This window comes from Erythrolamprus reginae, chromosome 1 (genome assembly GCF_031021105.1).
Source record: "Erythrolamprus reginae isolate rEryReg1 chromosome 1, rEryReg1.hap1, whole genome shotgun sequence".
In the NCBI taxonomy this organism is placed as follows: domain Eukaryota; kingdom Metazoa; phylum Chordata; class Lepidosauria; order Squamata; family Dipsadidae; genus Erythrolamprus; species Erythrolamprus reginae.
In genome coordinates, this window is record NC_091950.1 from 270,145,803 (window position 1) to 270,162,675 (window position 16,873).

The following is a 16,873-nucleotide window of genomic DNA, read 5'->3' on the forward strand; positions in this document are numbered from 1 at the left end:
CCCCCTTTAATACATTCTACCTGATTATGTCCTCTATAACCCTCATTGTGTATTATTGTGTATTGGACAAAACAAATAAATAAAAATAAATATTTTTAGGAAACGATCACAGGTTGCTTTGTAAAAGGCTGAGATGGTCCCCTGAATATCTAGGAAGAACCTTGTTCCAGGAAGCCTCTCAGCTTGCAGGAACTGGAATCTCATTTGTCTTCCAAATATGAGAGTTTAGTAAGAATGTACAGGTGGAAGGCATAACATGGTTGGCCATAATGTGTGCAAAAGAAAGGGCAGGGTGCCTGCTGACTAAGGGCTGCACAGGACCTATTAAAAGCAGGGTTGAATAGCATTAGAATGATCAAAGGAAATTATAAATGTAACACACCTATATGCAATTAGCATTGCATTGGGTACTCCTGTACATATTTATGCTCCTGAGACTACAGTCTCACACTATTATGCATTGCTTTTCATGAAGAGAGATGGAAAAACTGCATTTAATTACCGGTATTATTTTTTCACTGAGTGTCTTCTTCACTCAGGCATTACCGATTCAATGGAGGCGTGAAAATTTCAGACGGTTTTATATGCTGCATGTTCATCTACTTTGAGTAACCCTTTTCCCTCAGTTTAGAATTTTTTGTGTACTTGAGGTGTTTTGAGAAACAGTTTTTTTCCCCTTTTGTGATTTATAGCACAGCAGAATGGGCATGCAGATTGTACTGAGTTTATATATATCTGCTAATTAATAAACTCAGGCGATGCACACACCTATGCATGCTATGGCCTATAAAAAGAATGCACCAAGAGAGAAATTATTGATGGAGAATAAAATGTACAAGTTTTTTTTTTACTTTTTTTCCTTAACTCCTTCCCATCCCTATTAAATAGATGATATTTTGCTTCTGTTTTATATAATGTTTGTTAATTACTGTATTTTTTGGACTATAAGACACATCTAAATTTACAGGAGAAAAACACGAAAAAAATAGTTTTCGCCCTCTCAGGCTCCCAGAAGCACTCTGCAGTGCTCTGCACAGCCCTGTTTTCACCAAAAACAGGCCTATTTTGGCCACGCAAGCCCTCTGTGCATCACATTTTCACTCTCCCAACCCCCCAGAAGTATTCTCCAGTGCTTCACAAATCCTGTTTTTACCAAAAACGTGCTGGGTTTAGCCAAAAATGTGCCCATTTTATTTATTTATTATTTTATTATTTATTAATTAGATTTGTATGCCGCCCCTCTCCGCAGACTCGGGGCGGCTAACAACAATAAAAAGACAATGTAAACAAATCTAATATTAAAAATAATCTTAAAAACCCCAATTTAAAGAACCAATCATACATTCAAACATACCATGTATAAATTCTATAAGCCTAGGGGGAAGGGAAAATTTCAATTCCCCCATGCCTGACGACAGAGGTGGGTTTTGAGGAGCTTGCGAAAGGCAAGGAGGGTGGGGGCAACTCTGATATCTGGGGGGAGCTGGTTCCAGAGGGTCGGGGCCGCCAGGGAGAAGGCTCTTCCCCTGGTCCTGCCAGATGACATTGTTTAGTCGACGGGACTCGGAGAAGACCAACTCTGTGGGACCTAACCGGTTGCTGGGATTCGTGCGGCAGAAGGCGGTCCCAGAGATATTCTGGTCCGATGCCATGAAGGGCTTTATAGGTCATAACCAGGGCCGCCGATAGACGAGTATTACTGGGAGGGGTGTACCGGGCCCGGGAAAATTGAATAATGGGGGGGCCCCCGGCGCTTCTCCTGCTGAGCCCAGTCCTCTCCCGGTGGCTTTCGGCTCCTCCCATCCTCCAGTCCCAGAGTAAAGCGTGCGGCGAAGGTAGGAGCCCCTTCGGGGTGGCGGTTGCCACTTGCGCTTGTGTTAAATTTTGTTTCTTTCCTAAGCAGCCTTCTGTGTAAAAAAATCCATTTGGGAACGAGTCGTTCCCAAATGGATTTTTTTACACAGAAGGCAGCTTAGGAAAGAAACAAAATTTAACACAAGCGCAAGTTGTAGGCTTCGCACGCGTGCGCCAGCGTCCCCCAAAAGGCCCCCCCACGTACCCTTTTCCAAGGGCGCGCACGAAGCCGCGGCCGCCCCCGCGCCTCTAGCCCCCTCGCGCCCCCGTGGCTACTCGCCGCTGCCCTCGCCCGCCCGTCTGCTCCGCCTCTCTTCCCTGCAGGCATTCTCACAGCGGGGGCCACCGCGCTCTCTCCATCTCCCTGCTAGCCTGCCCGGAGCATTCAAAGTAAGAGCGAAGGTTTTTCTTACTTTGAATTTTCCGGGTTGGGCTGGCAGCAGGGGATGGGGAGAGCGCGCGTCAGCCCACGCGCCCGACATTCCAGGCGCTGTCCCGGTGTGACGCCCCAGAGACCCCTGACCCCTGTTTCCTGGATTCCTGGTGGCGGCGACCGAGCCCTGACCAGCGGGCTCCCGACCGAGCCCTGCCGCAGGAACGAAGCGAGTGGGGTGCTCCCCGCCCGGCTGCGGCTCTTGTAACTCGGCCCGGGATGGGTGTGACTCTACGGGCTGCCCTCGTCGGGGAAAGGGAGGGGAGGGGAGTGGAAGAGAGGGCCGGGAGGACACAGAAGGGAAGGAAGGAAGGAAAAATAGGGAGGGAAGGAAGGGAAAGACGGAGGGGAAGGAAGGGGAAGAGGGAGGAGAAGGAAACAGGAAGAAGAGATAGGTTGGTTGGAATGAAGGAAGAAGGGAAAGAAGGAGAAAGGGGAAGGGAAGGAAGGAAAAAGGAAAAGAGGGAGGGGGGAAAGGAAGGAAGGAGAGATAGGTTGGTTGTAATTGAAAATTACAATTGAAAGTAATTGAAAATTACTTTCGCCAGCCTCCGGAGAACGAGAGAGAGAGTGAGAGCAGTGACAGAACAAGATAGAGAGAAAGTGAGAGTGAGAGAGAGAGAGAGAGAGAGAAATAGGGGGAGAGAAAGAGATAGCAAGAGAAAGAGAATGAGAGAAAGAAAGTGTGAGAGAGAAAGCAAGAGAGAGAGAGAAAGAAAACAAGAGAGGGAAAGTGAGAAAAAGAGAGAGAGAGAAAGAGGGGGAGAGATAGAGAAAGAGAGAGAAAGAAAAGAGAGAGAGATGAGAGAGGAAGGAAGAGGGAGAAAGAGGGAGAAAGCAAGATAGAGAAAGAGAGAGAGAAAGAAAGTAAGAGATGAGAGAGGAAGGAAGAGAGAGAGAGGAAGAAAGCAAGATAGAGAAAGAGAGAGAGAGAGAAAAAGAGAGAGGAAGAAAGCAAGAGAGAGAAAGAGAGAGAGAGAAAGAGAGAGAGATGAGAGAGGAAGGAAGAGAGTCAGAGAGAGGAAGAAAGCAAGATAGAGAAAGAGAGAGAGGGGAAGAAAGAGAGAGAGAGAAATGAGAGAGGAAGGAAGAGAGTGAGAGAGAGGAAGAAAGCAAGATAGAGAAAGAAAGAAAGAGATGAGAGAGGAAGGAAGAGAGTGAGAGAAAGAGAAAGAAAGCAAGAGAGAGAAAGAGAAAGAGAAAGAAAGAGACGAGAGAGGAAGAAAGAGAGAGAGAGAAGAGTGGAAGGAAGAGAGAGAGAAATGATAGAAAAAAGGGGAGAAAAAAAGAGAAATGAGAAAATGATTGAGGCAGAGAATGACAGAAAAGAGAGAGAAACAGAGAGAGAAGTGATTCTTGATTTAAAGCATATGGTAAAAGCACTTAAATAATAACAGAGAAAAAAAACCCAGCCGTCACCTGTTTTTATTAATAGTTTTGCTGGTTGTTTTAGTTTTAATAGTAATGGATTTTGGTTTTTTTAAATTATTATTGACAAAATTGAACGGGTCCAAAGACGGGCTACAAGAATGGTGGAAGGTCTTAAGCATAAAACGTATCAGGAAAGACTTCATGAACTCAATCTGTATAGTCTGGAGGACAGAAGGAAAAGGGGGGACATGATCGAAACATTTAAATATGTTAAAGGGTTAAATAAGGTCCAGGAGAGAAGTGTTTTTAATAGGAAAGTGAACACAAGGACAAGGGGACACAATCTGAAGTTAGTTGGGGGAAAGATCAAAAGCAACCTGAGAAAACATTATTTCACTGAAAGAGTAGTAGATGCTTGGAACAAACTTCCAGCAGACGTGGTTGGTAAATCCACAGTAACTGAATTTAAACATGCCTGGGATAAACATATATCCATCCTAAGATAAAATACAGGAAATAGTATAAGGGCAGACTAGATGGACCATGAGGTCTTTTTCTGCCATCAGTCTTCTATGTTTCTATGTTTCTATTAATTTCTTTTAATAAAAAAGAAGGGATTTATTTATTTATTTATTATTTATTTATTTATTTCTATGCCGCCCAGTCCCAAGCTTTTCCTTATTTCCAGATTGCATTTCTTCTTGGTGAGGTTCCGCCCATTGCTTCTTGTACTACCTTCAGGTGGCATGGAGAATAAATAGATGCCATCTGCTCTGTGGCAGCCCTTTAAGGATTGGGAAACTACTATTATATTCCCCCTCAGTTTTCTATTTATTGAGCTAAACATACTCATTCTCTAAGCCCTTGTTCATAGGATTTAGCCTCTAGGCCAGGGGTGTCAAACTCAATTTCATTGAGGGCCACATCAGGGCTGTGTTTGACCTCAGAGGGCCGGGGGAGGGCTTGCCCAGGGTGTGTGGCCATGGTGGGCATGGCACGGGATTTGGGGGGTAGTAGTTTTAAAATGGCCGGGGGGGGGGGCAGACACTTAGGCTGTATGGGGCCCCAAAATTCCTGATGGTGGCCCTGTCCTCTCTAACCTGGATTCTTCTAGACCAGTAGTCTTCAACCTTTCTGGCACCAGGGACTGGTTTTGTAAGAAAACTTGTCTTCCATAGACTGGGGAGATGTTTTCATGTGCAACCTAGATCACATGCATGTGCAGATGAAGCTTCACTCGCTCGCTTATTGCTCACATAGCCTGGTTCCTAACAGGCCACAAACCAGTACTGGTGGTTGGTGTCCATTGCTCTAGACAGGGGTTGGCAATTAATTTTGTCATGTGGCCGCATGAGAAATCGGGATTGGTTTTAAAGGGCCGGACTAATTATAACTAACTCAGTTCTACCCTCTTCCTTGTTTTCTTTTTCCCAAATTACCCCTTCCCCAATACACACACACACACAGAGCGCAAACCTCCCCCCTGTTCCTTACTTATTTATTTGCCCCTCCACTCTCCTCCCCCTCCTCTCTTCACTTCCTCACTCGTGCTGCCCCTCCCCAGCAGCCCACACCCCCACTCCCGGCTGGCCCCGCCCCCCGCATTATCACAATAGCACTCACTTATGGCACAATAACACCTAATATGGCATGAAGCCGCCCGGCCCGCCTTCCTCCCCTTTGTGTCGGCCCGCCGCCGCCTCCCCCAGCAGCCCTCTGACCTTGCATCCTATCCTCTGGGCTGTTTTCTTTTTCCCCTCGTCTCGGCTGCCCAGCCTGTTCTCGCCATGGTCGGGCTGCTGCTGCCACCACCCTGAGCCTCAGCAACTGCCCCCCCTCCCAACCCCTGCCTTTTGTCTGGCACCACAGAGAAAAGAGAGCCATGACGAAGGAAGGATTATTGCTTTCCTGCAGCAAAACGGGACTAAAAAAGGTTACCCTAATTTGTCCCGTGACGGTGGGGCTCTAAGAGAGCCTTGTTGGTGGGGGCTTTTTTGTCCTGTTCATTTGAGGCGCTTGTTCCTCCCTTGCACTCCATGGCTTCCTCCTCCAGGAAACCGGTCACAGACAGCGGGCGGGCAGGTCACAGACAACGGGCAGGATGCATGCGGCCCCCAGGCCGCCCCTTGCCCAGGTCTGGTTTGGCCTATGGCCCATAATTCCAATCTCAATGAACATGGCAATAGCTGGGGATTGTATTGTAGATAAGAACAATTAGATGAAGCTGAACTGTTTTTGGGATGAACTCTTAATTTCCATATACAATAAGCTAGTTGTCAAGTTCAAACAGCGTTTTTTTCTGTTGCAACCATTATTGCTTCTCAGTTTTCCAATGAACCAGGGGAGAGGGAAGGGCAAGATGGAATGTGTGCTCCAGGCATCAGGAAGCGGAGCCGTGAGAACTAAGGACAATTCAACAGGTGTTTGCCAAAGCCAAAGACTTCTCCCATAAAAATATAGAGAGACTCAATTGGACAATTTGACCTGCTCTAATAAAGGAAGAACCCTATATTTTAATTACGTGGGTTTGTGCGGGAATTTGCTAGATCTGGTTTTGCCCTCTTTGATGCCAAAATGATGTACTCAATAAAGTTTTGCATTCAGAGATTGGAGCCTCTCAACTGTTCTTGCTTTGGTTGGGTTCGTCAGTCAGAAAGTTCACAATATGCTCAGAAAATAGACTGTTCTACTGCATATTGGATTTAAATCTAAACATTTATGCTATTGATAGAAATGCTGCTTCAGTCATGAGCTCATGACTACATAATGTAATAGAATGTAAGAAGCCGGCGGCATATAAATTTAATAAATAGTAATACAGGTTTCTAATTATGCATGCATATTGCTTGCAAAAAATATGCATGAATTTAGGGCAAACGTTTTATGGAATTCCTTTCTACTGCTTAAACTATAATGGGTTTTAATTATGTATGAATTGAAAGAATGGAGCAGGAAAGAGGTTGGGAAGGAATTTATGAGCTCATCATTATACAAAATAGAGCTGCGGAGTTTGCAGTTCCCCAAATAGTGTGAACAATCACCTCTAGCAGATCCCATGGACCATGGTGACCAGGGGTGGGCTACTGCCCGGACGGGGGCGGGAGTGCAGTGGGGCAGCGAAAATGGAGCTCCACCCCTGAGCACGCAATTTGCACTGAAACATGTTGAAAGAAAATGCAGAGCGTCCTGCATAAGCCACGCCCACAGCATGGTAGTAAAAACTTTGGTAGCCCTTCACTGATGGTGACTAATGGCAGGAGTTGTCCAATAGCATCTGAAGTGCAACTCAGTCCCTAGTTATGATCTGAAAGGCCTATGAAATATTGTGGCCATTTTAGTTGTTTCTTCTGGACCATATCTTTTGGTCCAGAAGAAACAACTGGCCTGGGCAATTGTATTCTAACTAATATCTGGAATCCAGATACATCAACTCTTCTACAATGGTGAATTTTGCTCTTTTGATTAATGTGCAAAGTTATGCACCTCGGGGCAAAGAACCCCAATTATACCTACCAACTGATGGGGACCAAACTTTCCGAGACAACCCAAGAAAGGGATCTTGGGGTTTTGGTGGACAGCTCAATGAAGATGTCAACCCAGTGCGCAGCAACAGTAAAAAAAGCACATTCCATACTTGGCATGATTAGGAAGGGAATCGAAAATAGGTCAGCAAGCGTTGTATTGCCTCTGTACAAATCGATGGTGAGACCACAGTTGGAGTACTGTGTACGGTTCTGGACTTGATCGAAGTGTATAAAATCATGCATGGGATAGAAAAGGTGGATAGAGAAAAATTATTTTCTCTATCACACAATACTAGGACAAGGGAGCACTCCCTGAAGCTCATAGGTAAGAAAGTGAGGACAAATCAAGGGAAATATTTCTTCACCCAGAGGGTCGTTGGTTTGTGGAATTCACTTCCAGAAGAGGTCGTGACATCTGTCAGCCTTGACAGCTTCAAGGCAGGATTAGACAGATTCATGGATGCCAAGCATATAGATGGTTATTGAAACAGATGTCCAAGTGCTGCCTCTATGTTGGTTGAGGCAGGCAGGATTCCCTTGAGTGCCACTTGTTGGGGGTCAAGGGAAAGGGAGGGTCTTGCCTTCTCTTTCTGCTCAAGATCCCCATGGACAATTGGTGGGCCACTGTGCGACACAGAATGCTGGACTCGATGGGCTTTGGCCTGATTCAGCATGGCTCTTCCTATGTTCTTTAATGGAAGGATGGACTTGTGTGTAAAAAGATGGCAGTGTTAAAAGCATGCCCACTTTATGCATATTCTGCCTTTTCTGGTATGGAGAAAAGAACCTTATTTGGAGCATATTAATATTTATATTGGAGCATAGTTATTGGTCTATTGCTTATTTTCTTTCAGGTACATGTTAAAAGTTTTCCACAAGTGGCCAAAATAAAACAAAAAACTTGTGGGCCATTAAAATGTAATATTTGGCCATGTATGTTTGTTTTTAGACCTTTTGTCACTAGTCGATTCTTTAATATTAAGGCTATATTACTATAGTTAGGACAACCTGATCTGGACTGTAAATGACCACTAAGTACCAATAAAGAAATACTTTAGCAAAAACTCTCGATCTCAGTCTAGATCAAGAAAGCTCAATACTTAATGAAAGAAAACATTTTGGACTATTCCAGAAAGTTGCCAGTTAGCATCATGTGAATGCATTGATTCATCTGGTCATAATCTGCTTGGGCTCCTTTCAAAAATATTTCATTTATTTATTTATTTTTCCCAATACACAATGAGGGCTTTAGTGGGTATATATCTATATACACATAGTAAAATACATGATGAAGGTTATAGAGGAGATACTCATAGTAAAATATATCTAAGAAATAATAGAAAAGAAGTTATAGTAATAGAACATATCAATGAAAGAATAGAAGAAGAGATATAGGAATAGAAGAAAGGAATAGGAGATATAGGAGAGCAATAGGACAGGGGACGGAAGGCACTCTAGTGCACTTGTACTCGCCCCTTACTGACCTCTTAGGAATCTGGATAGGTCAACCGTAGATAATCTAAGGGTAAAGGGTTTGGGGTTTGGGGATGACACTATGGAGTCCGGTAATGAGTCCCACGCTTCGACAACTCGGTTACTGAAGTCATATTTTTTACAGTCAAGTTTGGAGCGGTTAATATTAAGTTGAAATCTGTTGTGTGCTCTTGTGTTGTTGTGGTTGAAGCTGAAGTAGTCGCCGACAGGCTGGACGTTGCAGCATATGATCTTGTGGGCAATACTTAGATCTTGTTTAAGGCGTCTTAGTTCTAAACTTTCTAGGCCCAGGGTTGAAAGTCTAGTCTCATATGATGGCAAGGTTAATCATTTGCACACAACCATTAATATACTTTTAGTTGCATATGTGGCATTTTTCCACCCCGGACACCATCATTCTGCTAAACAAATTCCCTCCTCAGTGTCAAACTATTCACTAAGGCTGCTTTACTCTTACTATTAGTCTTCTCATCGTTCCTATCACCCATCTTATCCCATTTATGACTGTATAAGTGTAACTTGTTGCTTGTATCCTTACAATTTATTTTAATATTGTTTCCTGATTGCTTATTTGTACCCTATTACAATCATTAAGTGTTCTTCCTGATAATTTTTGACAAATATATTTTTTTCTTTTATGTACACTGAAAGCATATGCACCAAAGACAAATTCATTGTGTGTCCAATCACACTTGGCCAATAAAGAATTCTGTGCTATTCTATTTCGAAGACACTATAAAATGAAGAATTTAAGGGGATAGGAAACTATTGACTCCCTCTTCACTTTTAAGTTACCAGTTACCCCATCAGCTTGAAGCTTCCTTTGCAACAATACTTTTTTCTTGCAGTTACAGCAACTCTCTACTACCTTTTGTTTAAACAAATATTAAACAAGTATTAAACTGTAATTGCAAATTAAATATTTAGGGTTATGAAAACCAGGAAAAGGTTTGTATAAAGTATCACTTGTTTATATACCATTCACCTTTTTTTGCTTTTAAAAAAATAAATTTTATTAATTTTCTATTAATTACATTTCTTTTCCCCCCTTTTTATATACACAAAACAAGATACAAATATACAATATTAGGAATTCTTGTCCCTATCTTAATTATAACTGAAAATCAGTCCACAAAATTTCATATACATATATTGTAAATTTTTACATATCTAATTCATTTCAGTATCATTTCTTCCATGTATTTGTCACCATAATAGAATAGAATAGAATAGAATAGAATAGAATTTTTATTGGCCAAGTGTGATTGGACACACAAGGAATTTGTCTTGGTGCATATAATAACTTATCTTATTTACTAAATCTTTACTTATATTATAATTTATCTAACAATTCTCTATACTTATATAATGGTATAGTATTTGATTAGATAATTACTCAATATTTGATCTCATTTGATTTTTATGTCACAACATAAGGTATTTTAATTTCTAATTTGCTTACAATACTATTTCGTCTACTGTAACTCCCATATGAATTTCTGACACATACTCAAACCTCTACAGTAGTCCCTCGCTATATCGTGCTTCACCTACTGCGGCTTCACTTCATCGTGGGTTTTCAAGAAATATTAATGAGAAAAATCATTCGCGGATCATTCGAGGAAATCGATCGGCAGATTTAAACAGCCCGCAGAACTCGATCGGCAGGTTTTAAAAAAAAATAATCTAAAATTGTAAATACTGTATTTAAATACTGTATCTAAAATAAATACTGTGTGGGAAGGGTTTATAAACACTTAAAACAATGAAAACTTACCAAACAATTACAATATAAATACTTAAATAAATACTATCAGTCGATAAATTCCCCATCGCGGATTTCACCTATCGCGGGCGGGTCTGGAACGTAACACCAGCGATAGGTGAGGGCTTACTGTATTTCTAATTATATTTCTTGGTAAATTTTTCACCCTGTGTTATAGTTTGTACTCTATTATTCTTTCATAAGACAATTTGGATGGTATATTTTTATTTATCTTAATTTTTATTTTGTGTTTTATTTTTCTTTTATCTATGTTACTACTCCGTTATTTTTACTATTTGCTAGAGATGTATATAATTTTTTGTAATGGTATTTCATCAACTTCTAGTTTTCTGAGCTTTGTGAGCATTCTTCTCCTTTTTGGTGTATTGAATCCATTTGTATTAATAGAAATCAATTTGATTTCTTCTCTCATTTTTCATTTGTATTGTTTCCTTGTTCTAATTTCTCTTAATATCCTTCTTGCAATTCCTTCTTGCTCTATTTTTCTTTTTCTTGTATTGCCTTTACTCTTCTCTCTTTCCTCTGTCACTACCTCCTCTCGGCTAGTACTTTGCAATTCTTCCTTATTCTCTTCTTTACTCTCTTCTTCACCTTCCATGGCTAAGTATTGTTCATAAAATTCATGAGCTTTCTCAAGCAAATCTATTTTTAACTTTCTTTCCTTGCCATATTACTAAAATGCTGTCTGGCATCAGCCATATAAATGATCCCTTCTGTTTTGTAGGTTAGGATGTTAAAAATTGATATGACCTTCTGAGATTCCTAATCCATCTTGGAATCTGCTATAATACCATTATTTCTCTTTCTCTGTACGTAAATGTTTTTTCCCTAGCTTTTTAATAAATATTATCTCTAATTGCTTTTTTAATGAATCTCTTTTGGTAATCTATGCCTCTGTATATAATTAATATTGACTCTATAGACCAGATCTATTTCTCTTATTATTTCTTGCTTATCACTGCATTATTACTACTAATATTTCCACTATCTTTTCGCCTATGTTTCCCCCCCCCATCTTCTTGAATGTTCTGAAATCTTAAAAACGAGCCTTTATTTCTAAAAATGTAATGGGCTCTTCAAGTCCTTTGTTAGATACTGTTAATTTTTGCTCCATAGTTTCTACTTTTTTTATGTCTGTTCTTTTTTTGTTTCAACTATTTTTTATTCTACATTCATTTTCTATTATGTCATTTTGGATATTTTCAATCTGATCATTTATATTTTTTATGTCCCCTTTTATTACGCTCATCTCCATTTTAATTTCTTCATAATACAGTTTTGTTTCTTCATGATTATTTCTAATGGTCTCTTGTGTTTTTGTTCTAGATTCTTGTGTTTGAGCCATAGTTTCCTGTATGATTTGTAACATTAATTGCATGCTTTGCATATTAATTATTGAACCTTTTTAAGGTCACTCAATTTGTTGATAATCTATACCAGTGATAGCGAACCTTTTCCCCTGGGTTCCAAAAGAGCATGCGTGCGCACTATTGCGCACACATGAGTGCCCACACCCATAATTCAATGCCTGGGGAGGGTGAAAACACCTTCCCCCACTCGATGGAGTCCCTCTGGAGGCCAGAAACGGCCTGTTTCTCAACTTCTGGTAGGCTCGTGTTTCGCCCTCCTCCGGCTCCAAAGGCTTCCCTGGAGGTGGAGGAGGGTAAAAACACCCTTTCCCATTCTCACAGAGGCTCTCTGGAAGCCAAAAATCAGCTGGCTGGCACACACATTCACATTGGAGCTGAGCTAGGGCAGCGGCTCGTGTGCCAGCAGATATGGCTCCGCGTGCCACCTGTGCCATAGGTTTGCCATCACTGCTCTATACAGTATTCAGAATTACTATTATTATTATTTAAAAAAACAAGGTTATAAAACAAGAAGCACAAACTAGAAAGAAAAACAATGATCTACATGTAGACTCACAATTGTAGAATCTCTAATCTAGGGAGCCTACATCCCACGTGGAGCTGGACCTTTAGAGGCTCATTCAGAAGAAAACTGCTCAGTTCTCGGGGTGGGGTGAGAAAGAGATGCTGTTGCAGGGGGCAGGTGTTGTAACAGGTTCACCTCTTGGATCACATTAGATCACTTTACTTAATGGATGGATTATTTACCGAACTGATGGAGAATTGGAAAATCAATATCTCCCTGGTTTCTAGCAATTCTAATCATGGAGCAGTTTCATTTGATTTAAATACAGTAGTACCTTGTGATACAAACCCCTTGTCATATGAACTTTTCGAGATATGAACCCGGGGTTTGGAAAATTTTTGTCTCTTCTTACGAACTTTTCTCGCCTTACAAACCCGCCAACCAAATGCCAAACCTGGAAGTTTGGGTTCAGCATTTGGGTTTGTAAGGCCGCTAAGAAGCTCCACCACACGGCTGTCACCTTTTGAAACAGCCGGGGGGCTTCTCGGCGTTCCCCTGAATGCCGAACCTGAACTGTTGCCGAACTTCCGGGTTCAGCTTTGGGAGGCCGCTGAGAAGCCCCGCTGCCTGGCTGTCACCTTTTGAAACAGCCAGGGGGCTTCTCAGAATTCCCCCGAATGCCAAACCTGGAAGTTCGGCAAAAGTTCGGGTTCGGCATTCGGGTTCAGGAAGCCGCCGAGAAGCCCCGCCGCCCGGCTGTCATCTTGCCAGAAGAGCCGTGGAGGTGTCGGCCAGTCGGGAGGCTCAAACAGAGGTGGGGAATCCCAATAGGGAATTCCATGGGCGGAGCTTTGACGTCACGATGTCCTTCCTGGTGGGCCGAAACGTGGCTTCTCGGCGGCCTCCCGAACCCGAACGCCGAACCCGAACTTTTGCCGAACTTTCGGGTTCGGCATTCGGGAGAACGCTGAGAAGCACCCGGCTGTTTCAAAAGCGGAGCGCTGTTTTTGCAATTTTTTTTTCTTGCACGCATGCATTTATTTTAAATTGTTTCCTATGGGAAACATTGTTTCGTCTTACGAACTTTTCGCCTTACGAACCTCCTCCCGGAACCAATTAAGTTCGTAAGACGAGGTATTACTGTATTTAAAATGTGCCAATGTTTAGGGTTTGCGAATGCAAGGCATGATATTCTTTTGACATATTGAAACTGTTGTCTTCTTTAATTTTGTTGTGTCATTTGTTCATAGTATGTCTAACACTATTCCCTCCCATACACATTAAACAAACCTCATACATTAAACAAATGACCTCAGGAACAATTTCTGAATTTCTATTTCTTACACTGTAGGTGAAACTATCTTAATTTGCATTTTTTCCCAGTAGCCACACAAAAGGAAAAATGATGAGTAGGCAATCTAATTCCAAATGTTTAGATTGTTGGCTAAGATAAACAAGAAAATTGCTTATTTTGCAAGACTGCTAATTTATTTTCAGTACATCGCATAAAATGTTTGTTCTATTATAAGGAATCAGTTTGTTTGCAGTAATCGGCCCGGTCTAGTGAAAACAATTTGTAACAAGGTGGAATTGCTAAATATAAATATTGCCTTTTTCATACAAAGTAATAGGTTTACTTCCAGGGATTTTTTAGAATAATTACATTTTACCATAATGCTAAAGGCGGTGTTTCTTTCATCTCACCTCTTCACAGTAATTATAACCGAGAGAAACATTGCAGCGAAGAATAAACTGTTGAGTCAAATATTTTAAGAAAAAGAGATCAGGATTCCTCACTTGAATCCTTAGACCTTCTAAAGTTTGTGTTTATCTCAAGCTCCTTCTCTTCAGCCATGCCTGTGGACCTCAGCGGGACCTGGAACCTTGTCCGGTCTGAGAATTTTGAAGGCTACATGTTGGCTTTAGGTATAGATTTCGCAACTCGCAAGATAGCAAACATGTTGAAGCCCCAAAAGGTCATAAAGCAGGAAGGGGATCTGTTTTCTATCAGGACAACAAGCACTTTTCGAAACTATTTTCTTGAGTTCAAAATTGGAGAGGAGTTTGATGAAGATAACAAAGGATTGGACAACCGAAAATGCAGAAGTGTGGTGTCTTGGGACGGCGATAAACTTGTCTGCACGCAGAACGGAGAAAAGAAAAACAGAGGCTGGTCCCATTGGATTGAAGGAGACGAACTGTATTTGGAGTTCCGTTGTGAAGGCCAGACAAGCACGCAAGTTTACAAGCGAGCATGACTCCCAAACCGGACTTGAAAAGGAGAGCTGCGCAAGGCACCTTCACTTCATGACCACTTTTTCTACTGCAAGTCAACAAAGTTGAAACTTCAGTATTTTCTCTTTATCGGAAATGCTCTTAAGGATTCCTAGAGCAAATAAAGGTGGCCCGTTATGAAATCACTTCATTAAACATATTGGCAATGCAAAAAAAAAAGAAAGAAAGAAAAAGAGATCAGATTCGCATTTTGCAATGAACTACCGTTTTTGCTAGGTATGTCCAAACAAGCACCATAACCAGGATTATTAGCTCTTATCTTTTTTCAGTTATATTAACAACATTTTGCAAATTTGAAAGTACCTTTCCTGACTCTTCTACTTTCCCCCAAACTAGGAGACATTTCCATCCCTCCTTCTTCCGTCAGATTTCATTATTAGACTGTTCCTCCTGTCTTCTAAGATTGTTCCCACATGCCATTAGTTTCTTTAACCACAGCTTAAATCACAATTAAAGCCATGGACCCAGCAATGTGGAGCTTCCTTTTGCTCAAGGGACTCAGTGTAGGTTGACTAATCCTTATTTTGATAAGGCTATAGACATTATCAAATGTTTAATGTTTCCAAATGTAAAATAATGCACTTGGGCAAAAGGAATCCTCAATCCGAGTATTGTATTGGCAGTTCTGTGCTAGCAAAAACTTCAGAAGAGAAGGATTTAGGAGTAGTGATTTCTGAGTCTCAAAATGGGTGAACAGTGCAGTCAGGCGGTAGGGAAAGCAAGTAGGATGCTTGGCTGCATAGCTAGAGGTATAACAAGCAGGAAGGGGGAGACAGTGATCCCGCTATATAGAGCGCTGGTGAGACCACATTTGGAATACAGTGGAACCCCGACATAAGAGCTGCTCTACTTAAGAGCAACTCGAGATAAGAGCTGGGAGGGGAGAGATATTTTTGTTCTACTTACAAGCCCAAATTCGAGATACAAGCGCCAAGGAGCTGTCTCCTGAAGCCAAACGCTAACTTCCGCGTTCGGCTTCAGGAGACAGCTGCGAAGCGGCGCGCATGTTTTAAAAGGTTGCAGCCGGCCTGGGGGACTCGGGGGGGTGCTTGCAGCTTTCTTTCTTGCTCTTTTTCTTTCTCTCTTTTACCTTCCCTTCCTCTATTTCTTCTTTTCTTTCTCCTTCCCACCTTCTTCCCTCCCTCCTTTCACTCATTCCTCTCTTACTCTCCCCTTTCATAAGTTTCCTTGCTTCCTTCCTCTGTTCCTGTCCCTTCCCCCTTTCTTTCTTTCTTTCTTTCTTTCTTTCTTTCTTTCTTGCTCTTTTTCTTTCTCTCTTTTACCTTCCCTTCCTCTATTTCTTCTTTTCTTTCTCCTTCCCACCTTCTTCCCTCCCTCCCTCCCTTCACTCATTCCTCTCTTACTCTCCCCTTTCATAAGTTTCCTTGCTTCCTTCCTCTGTTCCTGTCCCTTCCCTCTTTCCTTCCTTCCTTCCCACCCTCCGTCCATTCATTCACCCATTCCTCTCTTGATCGCTTAAAGCCGGTCCCTGGTGCAAAAAGGGTTGGGGACCTCTGTCCTACAGGATTGGGTGGCAGAGAAGTTGAACATATGTAAATTTAAAAGTTTAAGAAAGTTTACAAGTTAAGTGAAAGAAACTTCATTATTCATTTATATGTACATGTACATTTCTTCATTAAAAACATGTCTTTCTGCATAATTTAGACTAACTTTGTGAGTTTTTTGAGGGCTGGAACCAATTAAAATTATTTACATTAATTCCTATGGGGAAAAGTCGTTCGAGATAAGAGCTGCTCGACTTAAGAGCCCAGGTCCGGAACGAATTAAACTCGTATCTCGAGGTACCACTGTACTGTGTTCAGTTCTGGAGATCTCACCTACAAAAAGATATTGACAAAATTGAACGGGTCCAAAGACGGGCTACAAAAATGGTGGAAGGTGTTAAGCATAAAACGTATCAGGAAAGACTTAATGAACTCAATCTGTATAGTCTGGAGAACAGAAGGGAAAGGGGGGACATGATCGAAACATTTAAATATGTTAAAAGGTTAAATAAGGTTCAGGAGGGAAGTGTTTTTAATAGGAAAGTGAACACAAGAACAAGGGGACACAATCTGAAGTTAGTTGGGGAAAAGATTAGAAATAACGTGAGAAAATATTATTTTACTGAAAAAGTAGATGCTTGGAACAAACTTCCAGCAGACGTAGTTGGTAAATCCACAATAACTGAATTTAAACATGCCTGGGATAAACATATATCCATTGTAAGATAAAATACAG

General features: G+C 41.6%; 1 pseudogene; it reads left to right on the forward strand.

The window, feature by feature from the left end:
• Window positions 1–14,124: 14,124 nt before the first annotated feature.
• Window positions 14,125–14,805, forward strand: LOC139156868 (retinoid-binding protein 7 pseudogene; annotated as a pseudogene).
• The last annotated feature ends 2,068 nt before the right edge of the window (window positions 14,806–16,873 follow it).